The following is an 11997-nucleotide window of genomic DNA, read 5'->3' on the forward strand; positions in this document are numbered from 1 at the left end:
TCCAAATAATCTGAGCTTAAGGCCATCTGTTTAGAAAAGTGCCAGAAATGCCAGCTGCCCACTTCCCTAGTACCTGGAGTTTCTGGTCCCAGTGGGGAATTAAGTCTATGAAGAACGCCTCTCACTTAGGGAAAGGGAAGCTTCTAGTCTCAGCCAGCTTGCTGGGAAAACAAAAACAAAATCAAATACCACAAAGAGCTCCCAGGGTAACTTCTCAGACAGTCCTGTCTGTCACCACAGCTGGGTAACCTCAGGTCACACCTCAGCCTGCTCACAGTTCACACGGACATAATAATTGTACTTCACTAGAAGTGTTCTTGTCAAATAAAATTACATAGGAAAGCACTTAGTCCCGAGCTTGGTACACTTTAAATATGAAATAAATGTGGGTTCCTTTATAATTCCCACTTGACTGTTGAGGAAATGAGGCTCTGAGAAATTCAATAAGGTGACCTCAGTGACACAACTAGCTGATGGTGTCAAACCCAAGCCTGTCCAAGGGTTGGCTTTTATCTCTATGCTCAATTGTCTACCCTTCTCACCAAGCTGCCAAATTCCTGATCAAGTCACCCCATTCATGACCCTGGTATGTGAGGACTCTTCACTGGGTGATCCTTGGTGCTGTGGTCAGATGGAAGGTCACTTCCTCCCAGACAACCACAGTTATATGCTCTGTAATCAGACTGGAGGTCTAGTAAGTAATTCCAGGCCACCCTCAGCTACCTGCATCTAAGCCACACCCCATTTTGTTTTTATCCATGCTTTCTGACATCATATTATTTACATTTTATTATAATCTTCCCTTATTGGGCAGTAAAGTCCATGAGATCTCCACTCTATTTCAAGTACCTAGACCAGAAGCTGGCACATAGTAAGTGCATAATAAATCTCTGTGTAATGAATACACTGTATATTCCCAATACTGATAAGCCAAAGTTCTGAAATTATTTACTCTGTCATTATGGAAATATTTTCTACATCAAATGCTTGTTTCCCCTTAATTTTGTTGCCAAGATCAGATGATCACAGTAGAGAGGGATACGATGATAAATTTATCCTACATGGTAGCCACTCATATATCTTCAGTCAGCTTTGTTGATGGGACAGCTAAACTGAGGAAGTTAAATTCTATGTGGCAAGTTAGGGGTGAGTTTACATTATCAAGAGCTTAAGACCCTTAAAAAAATTTCTGCATGGCAATTCTAGAAATTCTTTTTTAAATTAAAAGAATAGAGCTGAGCATCTCTCTTGGGGCTAGTGGTCTAAGCTCATAGTTCATTAAAGTAATTGTTTTTCCATAATAAAAAAACATAATACCAAGAACCCAGGGCTTCATGTATCATAGGTCATTTGATTGGTAATTAAATGAGAGCTCTAATGGACTAATGTGGCAAAAGAAAAATAAATGGTTACAAAACTGGCTAGTACTTAAGTTTGCCAAAAAATAATCAGAAAAAAAAAAAAAAGCCAAAGGCAGTGTTGGTTTTACCCTTGGGATAAGACTAAGACTAATCACAAATATGAGCAGAGTAAAATGTTCATCTAAGGTGAACTTCGGCATATCAGAAGCAACCACTGGCTAATCAGGATGCCTATTCTCCCACTGGTTTATGCATGAGCTTTTACTTGACAAAGTGTTATCTTAACACCCATAGAATCATGATATAATGGTTAGTCAGCAAAGCATCAAGAAGAACACCTGAAATCTCAAATCCTACTTGAGTTGGGGACGAGGAGGCAGGATAAATGGATGAAATGGAGGGCAGAAGTGTTTTGGGGATAAGACTAATTCACAGGAGACCTCTCTCCTGTTAATGACCTAGGCTGTTTTTAATGACTTCACATCTGGTTCAGTACTGTTGTGAAAATAATAAATATAAGTGTACGTTATTGGTCTGAAGATTATAAATATCAAAGATATGTTTATTAATAAAATAATATATAATGAAAATATAAGTCCCCCCAAATTAATTTAGAATAGGCCAAAAAAAATTAACTAATAATGTTACAGCTTAAATAGAAGGTTTGTGACCAGAGGAAAAACATCTTTAATACTAAATAAGATTTATACCTCAAATTACGATGCAAAACACCATAGAAAGTAGATGACGTTGTCTCCATGGAGCAGATGGAGTCCAGGAACCTCAGCCTGGCAAATTCCTGACAGCTACAACTCATCACCCCAGCTTCTATTATCACTGTCTCATCACAAACACCAACAGTTGAATGAGAAATGCTTCATGTAAGCAGTCCAAAATGTAACAATGACCCAAACCATTCTCCACATCAGAATCTTCTAGGAGGGGCTATGCTATGTCCTCACCCTCTCACCAGCCCCAATACTCTTAAATGTCACATGCCACTCAGAGGGCACTCATTTTTTTGCCAGTATCAAATGAACTAGAATCAAATGATGACTTCCCCATCCTTCCTTCCTCTCCTCCCCATCTCTCTTCCTTTCCCTGAGTCTAAAATAAAAGAAGGGGAACTGAAATGACTGCATGCTACTGTTTCTATTTGCTTTAAGTTCCAATTCAGAGAAACACGGATAACAGTAACTCTGGAAAAAAGAAAAGTTAAGAAAACTTGAAAATGGGTTAAACCGAATTCTCTCCACACCCTGTACAACACTGCATAACAACCTTGTGCAACCATGAACAAGGAAGGAAAAGAACAAAAGTAGAGAGGTTATTTGGGAAAATACAGTAAGGATAGAGAAGCATGGATCCAGAGAACACTGCCTTGTAAAGCCTAGTTATCTTCTGTGATTGCACTTCAAATTAAGAATTAGTTATTAATTTATAATACAAATATCCTTTATGAGAGATGATGGATAAATAAACTATGACATGCAGACAATGGAGCAGTATTCAGCACTATGAAGCCATGAAAAGACATGCAGGAGCTTTAAATGCATCTTTCTAACTAAAAAAGCCCATCTAAAAAAGCTACAAAATGTATGACTTCAACTGTATGACATTCTGCAAAATGCAAAACTATGGAGACAATAAAAAGATCAGTAGTGGCCAGGGGTTAAGAGAAGGAAGGATTGGACAGGAAGCACAAGGATTTTTAGGGCAATAAAAATACTCTGTGTGATAATGGTGGACACATGTCATTATACATTTGCCCAAACCCGCAGAATGTGGGTTCACCAAGAGTGAACCCTAATGTAAACTGTAGACTTAGAGTGATAATGATGTGTCAATATAGGTTCATCAATTATAACAAATATATCAGTGTTGAAAGAGACGTTGATAATGGGATATATGGAAAATCTCTAGTCCGTCCACTCAATTTTGCTGTGAACCTAAAACTGGCATAAAAAATAATAAAAAATGTATTTTAAATTAAATATAATGATTTTAATAAACATTTAAAATATATATTAAAAATAATTTAAAAATAAAACTTCAAAAGTATACATCCTTGGGGCGCCTGGGTGGCTCAGTTGGTTACGCATCTGAATTTGGCTCAGGTGGTGATCTCACAGTAAGTGGGTTCGAGCCCCGCATTGGGACCAGCTTCGGGTTTTGTGTCTCCCTCTTTCTCTACCCCTCCCCTGCTCGTGCTCTGTCTCTGTTTCTGTCTCTCCCAAAAATAAACATTAAAAAATTTTTTTAAGTGTACACCATTTTTGGTTTTTGGTTTGTTGGTTTTTTGATACACAAAAACTCTGGAAGGAAAAAAATATCTTTTTTCTGTGCACTGAGTAATATGAGAAGTGATTATTATAGAACTGGCCTTAGAAGGGAACTCTGGCTAGTAGACTAAGACAACGCTCCCCTCTCCGTGTGTCTACTGACAGCCACAGAGTCACAACAGGTGCTAGGAAGACTTCTGGGACAAACAAACTGTGCACAGGTGGTGTTGAGACCTGAATAGCAACCTAGGGAGATTACTGTAAAAGAGAAACTGAAGGGGGAGCAATGGGAATCCTTGAAAGGAGTCTCACCAGAAAGAAAGATGGAATTGCAGAGTGAATTAAAACTGCAGTAACTTAAATAGTGATGATACTAGATGCTTCTAATTGAACAGAAGTGTGTTCCATTTCCATGCAGGGGTATGCACTGTGGAAGGAAGGGACTGTGTGTCCACTGAAAGAATGGTCTCACTAAGCCTGCAAATGATTGAGAGCAAAACCAACCTTGCAATGGCATGTCCCTGTCCTCACTCCCAGTGAGCAGGGACACAGGAGCGTCCTTCTCACCTCACTGGATTTCTGTGGCTGGGGGCTGATGACTGGTTACAATGGTATTGAGACAACAGTCATGGCAACTGAAATACTCCAATGGCTCTTTGGGCCTTGGGCAAGGATGGAAAAGTCTCAGGCTGACCTTTCATGGCAATTAAGGAGAGCAAGGGCTCATTTGTGGACTCCTGTTATCTCTTGTGTTTACTCCAAGTGCGTGGGGAGGGTTCCTCTGCAAAAGCCTAAACCCGCAGCCAGGCAAGTGGAAATGAGAAGCCATTTATAGTTAGGCTTTTATGTACCTTGTGCTTACTGGATAATAAAACCCATGACACAAGGATGGAGGAAAATGGATCCTGAGTAAATTGCCTTAATGAATCTGAATTATCTTCAGGGACGCGGCAAGATAGCAGGAATGTATTTAGAAATGTAAAGGTGTGGGGAGGGGGGAAAAAAACTTCAAACTTATTGCTGTCTAAATTATTACTGCAAAGGCCAATTGTTTAAGTTTCGGACCCATGCTTGGCATCATGTGTGAGTTTACAAGCTGTAAACAAGCCGCAACTGAATCATAGCATTATGTTGTTGTTGTTTCTAAAGCTTACTGCCAAAGGTCTTGGTATTATTTTATTCATCAAGCTTCCTTTTCCTTTTTGAAGTCTGAGTACACCCAGGGAGAGAGTTACTATTGTTGCAGTAATCTTTTATTCAAATAATCAGATAAATATTTCAATGATACAGAGTGATAAAGGAAGCACTTCATTATCTTCAGGCTGAAGACTCTCAGAGGGATAAAAGGAAGAGGAAAAAAAAAGTGAGGAAGCGTGCTGCTGTTGAAAACCCAACACTACCCACATGACTGGGCAGCTCTCCTGCCAAGAGCCATTCTTGCCCCTGAATATAGGAATAGTCTTTCATGTTTAATACCTGCGGGAAGAGAGAGAGGCTTTGTGAGCTGTGGGCTGGGAGATTGGTATTGTCTTCTTTCCTGGTATTTGTGGAGCTTCAGGGCTTGAGTGACATTTCCATCTCCCTGGTGGAGTTCTCCCCACCGCTGATTTCTTAAAGGCAGAGGAGCAGGTTGCTTTTCCCATCTGCCTCTTCCTCTGATCTCCAGGCTTGGCAAATTAGTTTTCAGACAAATAAAAAATATTTTGATAGTAAATCCTTGTTTGTAATATCCCCCTGGGGAGGGAGTAATCAGCCTTAGAATATCAGGCAGGCCATCAGTTTAACCACAATTTGAGCCCTGCAATCTGGTGGAACATAATTTCCTCTCTCTTTGTTGCTGAATATTTTCTATCTTTTTTTTCTGCCTCTTGTTCTCTTCAAAAATCCCGCTGTCCAAATAATAATATTTTGGAGGATTAATCATCATGAAGTAACCAAAACCACTGGAAAAACCATGTTTTTGTTTTTTGCTCACTTGTATCAGAAAATGAGTTTGAATTCATAAACCAAGAGTGTTATCTTTTAGAGCCCTGTAAAAACATGGCATCTATATATTTGGGTGAGATGGCACCTTTGTGACTGTTAAATAAACATGTACACAAAACCATACAAATACAAAATCAGACCTTTTAACTCTTATTACAAAAACCAACTAGCAAATGACTAAGAATTATTTTTTTAAGTTTACTTTTTTTTAATGAGAGAACACAAACTGGGGAAGCAGAGAGAGAGAGAGAGAGAGAGAGAGAGGATCCCAAGCAGTCTCTGCACCATCAGCACAGAGCCCAACGCAGGGTTGGAACTCACAAACCTTGAGATCATGACTTAAGCCAAAATCAAGTGTAGGACACTTAACCAACTGAGCCCCACAAATGACTAAAAATTATTTAGAACTGTCCTAAACCAAACAGAGAATCAATTTTGTATGAATGAAATTGTAGTGATACTGACTTACCTCTGGCTATAATTAAACAAACTAAACCAACAAACTATTCCTAGTGTACTAGTAGGTCTTTTACATTTTGGAGAAATTTGCTTTCAGAATTTGGGAAGGCAGATAAAGGCAGTGGAAGAAAAACTACTGGAACAGAGACCCATGAAGGACAGGAATTTATGCATTAAGGAGCAAAAATATAAGCAGTAAGAAAGAAAAAAGAAGAAGATGGTAATGAATCAAGCACTGAAATAAATAGCATGGCTGAGAAAAAAAGGAAGAAAGTACCTACCATTCTCCATTCATACTTTTCAAAGCACTCCTGAAGGCATGAACTACAGATTCCAAAAACAAACAAACAAAAATAAAATCCAGGGATCAGTGTTGCAAGTAGAGAGCATGGTTTGAATGGTGGAGTCACTGCGAAGAGCTGGGTAATGATGCCAACAGCTAAAACCAGGACACATAACTCAAGAAAGCCATTGTTCTACTGCACAGCAAAGGAAACAACCCACAAAACTAACAGGCAACCAACAGAATGGGAAAAGATAGTTGCAAATGACATATCAGATAAAGGGTTAATATCCAAAATCTATAAGGAACTCACCAAACTCCACACCCGAAAAACAAACAACCCAGTGAAGAAATGGGCAGAATATATGAACAGACACTTCTCCAAAGAGGACATCCAGATGGCCAACAGACACATGAAACGATGCTCAGCATCCCTCCTCATCAGGGAAATACAAATCAAAACCACACTGAGATACCACCTCACACCAGTCAGAGTGGCTAAAATGAGCAAATCAGAGAACTCTAGATGCTGGCGAGGATGTGGAGAAACGGGCACCCTCCTACACTGTTGGTGGGAATGTAAACTGGTACAGCCCCTCTGGAAAACAGTGTGGAGGTTCCTCAGGAAACTAACAATAGAACTCCCCTATGACCCAGCAATAGCACTGCTAGGAATTTACCCAAGGGATACAGAAATGCTGAGGCATAGGAGCACATGTACCCCAATGTTCATAGCAGCACTCTCCACAATAGCTAAAACATGGAAAGAGCCTAAGTGTCCATCAACAGATGAATGGATCAAGAAGATGTGGTTTATCTATACCATGGAATACTACATGGCAATGAGAAACAATGAAATCTGGCCATGTGTAGCAACATGGATGGACCTTGAGGGTGTTATGCTGAGCGAAATAAGTCAGGCAGAGAAGGACAAATACCATATGTTTGCACGTATAGGAGGATTAGGAGGAACTTGACGGAGGAACAAGGGGGAGAAGAAGGGCGGAAATGGTGGGGGAAAGGGAGAGAGGCAAACCATGAGAGACTCTTGAATGCTGACAAAAACTGAGGACTGATGGATGTGGGGGTGAGGGAGGATGGGCATGGAGGAGGGCACTTGTAGGGATGAGCATTGGGTGTTATGCGGAAACTAATTTGACAATAAACTATTTGTAAAAAAAGAAATCCATTGTTCTATAAGAGGGATATGCAAAGATCAGACTGTTGGTGCAGCTGGAAATACTGGCTTCCCATAGAGATACTAACCTATAAAAATATATTAGTTTAAAATGTTGATTTAATCAATATTCCAACAGCTTGTGATTAAGAGGGAACAAAGAAAAGGAAACAAACAAACAAACAAAAACCCCACAAAACCTTACCATATTTAAAATTTACTATTGGGTGCCTGGGAGGGGGGGTTGGGAGGAGAATCAATCATCAAAAAACAAATTCCAGTAAAGTAATTACCCAAAGAATTCCTAGAGAAAACAACAGCAACAACAACAAAAAAGAATTGATATAGGTATTATATAATAAGTGGGCTATTTTAAAGTGATACATCAGCAAGAGAACGGTCACAGGTTGGAATAAAAAGATCATTGGTACAGAGCAACCATTTTGGAGAATGTAGCTGATGAGAAAAGGAATATAAGAGAAGAGATACATGTGAATCAATGCAGAGGACAAATCCTCAGAATTAAATATGGAGGTCAAGATAAGGAAGCCAAGATTTTCCTAGTAAATGTGTTATTTAGTAGCTTTTGTGGAAATGATCCTTTCTTCCATCATATTTCTGGGAAGCAACATTTCTGCAAAAGTCCTAGGGTAGCCCTATGGATATATATGACACATTTCCCCTTCTTTCCACGTGTCTAGGTAGCTTGTATTTATTTACAAATGAAAGTTACTTTTCTTGGCCAAATAAGCTGGAGAGTGAAAAACTAAATTAGTAACTTTAGGTAGTAAAAAATAACCCAAGTGAGCCCTCAGATTTAGAAGCTTGCCAAAATTGAGGATGACTCTATTTTTAGGGTTTGGCTTTATTTTCATTCTCTGAAAAGAAGCAACGAACATGTATGAAGCAACATATGTAAAGGTTATTTATCAAAAGCACTGTGTATACCAGTAAAAATTGGAGGCAATCCAGCTTTCCATCATTAGGAAACTGCTTAAATAGATTACTGTGCATGCATGCCATGAGAAATACTACGAAAATGTAAAAAAAAAAAAAAAAAAAAAAAGGCAAAGCACTGAAGTACTAGTAAGAAAAGATCTCCGAGAGGTATCATTGGGTGAAAACAGAAGAATACAGAAGAGTCTATAGTGTGCTAAATTTTATGGAAGAAAGAGTGGAAATAACAATATAAATCTGGATTTCCCTGGTCTTGCATAAAGACATTCTGGAAGAATACTCAGTAATTAATAATATGGTGACCTGCTGGTGACAGAAAAAAGTGGGGCTGATGAGGGTTAAGGTGATAGCTAATCTTTTTACTGCATACCACTTTGTATGATATATTTAATCATGTAAAAGTATTCCCTGCTCAATTTTTTAAAATAAAACAAAATGAAAAATTAAATACAAACTTCATTGCACAGAGACTACTCAAAGGTATTATATTTTAAAATTTCATGGTTATTGTTTTCCTAGCACATTACCCTTCACTAAGAATATCACTATTTACTTGTTGGTATTAGTTCTCTACTTGGGTGATGTGCTGCTTTCAAATGTCTATTCACATTTTGGGGGCAGACACAGAAAGTTTACCCAATAAGATGATGATGTTTCAAAGAAAGAAAGTGTTCTGAGTGGTAAGTAACCACCTCTGCTGGAATGGAAATACTGGCCATGGTGAGACCCAATTCTAAGTCCATCCTGACATTTCAGGGAATTCAGCGGAAGTGTCCTCTCTGCTCTTGAGTCGCAGCATTTGAGAACAAGGTACTCACTCTTAAAGTGATAAATATGTGTGTTAAATATAACACAATTTTGCAAATGTTATAGGTTCCACTTGTTGTTATCTATAACCTGTTTGTCAAAGTTTTCTCAATTTCAATTATTCTCTAGTGATAAAAACTGCAATGATTAATCAGGAAAAAAATCCAATATTTTAGACCCTTTATCGTAACATGGGAAGGATCTTCCAGACATCACTTCATGACCCCTTGTGCCTTCCCCCAACCCTTCTCTTCAGAAATCTTTTTGTTTATATATTTTAAAACAGGCATTGTTTTGAAAAGTGTAAATTCTTCACTTCAATTGTATTAGTCGTATAGGAGTCTTAAGTAGTTCTTATTTAGCATCCACCTACTTTTATTATCTTGCCTATTGAGTGGTTTTCTTCCTTTGTCATCATTGATCTGGCTAGTGATTTTTAGGACCCTGTAACTTAAATGACTTGGGCTGACTTCAAGGTTACTTCAGATGTCTACTGTAGGAAAATGAAGTGGAATTTATAGAATGATACATAAAGCAATTTGTTTGCTTTGGTTGCAAGTAACAGAAAACTGAACTAAAATTAGCTTAAGCAAATACATTGCTTCACTTAAATAAAAATTTCAGCTCTAGGGATGGATGACTACAGCCATGAGCCAAGGGTTTATGAGATCATCAGAATTCCTTCTGCCTTTCTCTATGATTTCCTGGACTTAGCTTCCTTATGTCGGCTTTGCCACTAGGCTGCCTCATGAGGCAAAAATGGCTGCAGCCCTTCCAAGCCTCACCTCCATGCCCTACCATTTATGCTAAGTTATGCTCTAGAAAAAAACAACTCCCACGTTTCAGTGGCTCACATCAACAACAACAAAAATTCATTTCCATTGTAGGTCAACTGTGGCTCTGTTTCACACAGTCCATATTCCAGGACTCAGGCTGATAGAGCAACCCCAATGTGGGACATTGCCAGTCCTCTATGAGGGGGCAGGCATGGTGGAAACACTATGCAGGCACTTAAAACTCCAACTCAGACATGCCACACACTACTCCTTCTTATATATCATTGACCAAAGTAAGTTGTATGCCCTAACCTGAAGTCAGTGGGGGCTGGTAAATATAATCCTATGTTAAGTAAATGAACAGAAGAGCCTTTGCCCCCCGCATTCCAAACTACGTCTTGAGACTCATATTAATTAGACAAACTAAGGTTCCATAGTCGGTGGCTGACGTTATCATTGTACCAGAGGAACAATGATGATTGGCTTAAACTGTGTCACGTGACACGCTGTTAAAACTGGGGGTAAATTTTGCTTTCCTGGACACAAAAAGATCCTCCCACCCAAAAAACTGGAGGTCTTTGTGGCAAGACAGGGGAAATGTTTGCAGGGGACAAAACCTGGCATCTAGTATATAGAGTGTATTTAACAATGCTTATATCAAACTTCTTAAAGGTAATTCAGTGATTACTAAAAACTAAAACAAAGGAGAATTATATTCCATCTCTCCAAATCTCAAGTCACCCTGGCAGGTGACTGTCTGGCAGGGTTTGTCTCCCCAAGTTGATAAAAAGAATATGGGTTTAGGGATTAGACAGACCTGTGTCTCTATGAGAAAGACCACTACGTCTCTACTATTTATTGGTTTTGTGATGGTGGCTATAAAAATAAGCCTCTCTTTAGCCTCAACTGTAAAACAAATTAGTAAGACGTAAAAGTGAGCATGATAAACAACATAATAATAATACTTAATAGTGTTACATTAAATGAGACAATCTACACAAAGTGAGAGAAAAAACACAACAGGTGCTCCAAAAAATTGTTCTCTTCCCACCCAAGACCTGATAGAAGTTGCTAATGAAGTACAAATGGTGGTCAAGGGAGTCTTCTTTATTATTATTATGTTTTAAATTTATTTTAGAGAAAGAGTGCATGAGCAGGGGAGAGACGGACAGAGACAGAGAAGGAGAGAGAGAGAGAGAGAGAGAGAGAAAGACAGACAGAGACAGAGAGATACACACACACACAGAGAGAGAGAGAGAGAGAGAGAGAGAGAGAGAGAATCTCAAGCAGGCTCCACACTCAGCATGGAGCCTGACACAGGGCTCACTCCCACAACTGTGGGATCATGACCTGGGCTGAAGTCAAGAGTCAGACACTAAACTGGCTAAGCCACCCACGCACCCCAAGGGACCCTTCTTTTAGCAAGGAAAAATTAACTAAATTTCATAAACAGTGCTTCAGTTGCTCCTTAACTTAAAAACAAACAAATAAAAAAACACTCAGTATTTTGCTGTTGATAATGCCATTCCATCAAAAAGAAGGAATGAAACTTACATTCTTTTTAAAACTGACATTGGAGAGCAAATCAGAGAACTCTAGATGCTGGCGAGGATGTGGAGAAAGGGGCACCCTCCTACACTGTTGGGAATGTAAACTGGTACAGCCCCTCTGGAAAACAGTGTGGAGGTTCCTCAGGAAACTAACAATAGAACTCCCCTATGACCCAGCAATAGCACTGCTAGGAATTTACCCAAGGGATACAGAAATGCTGATGCATAGGAGCCCATGTACCCCAATGTTCATAGCAGCACTCTCCACAATAGCTAAAACATGGAAAGAGCCTAAGTGTCCATCAACAGATGAATGGATCAAGAAGATGTGGTTTATCTATACCATGGAATACTACATG

The sequence above is a fragment of the Hyaena hyaena genome, unplaced genomic scaffold (assembly GCF_003009895.1).
Source record: "Hyaena hyaena isolate Hyena2069 unplaced genomic scaffold, ASM300989v1 scaffold_900, whole genome shotgun sequence".
Taxonomy (NCBI): Eukaryota; Metazoa; Chordata; class Mammalia; order Carnivora; family Hyaenidae; genus Hyaena; species Hyaena hyaena.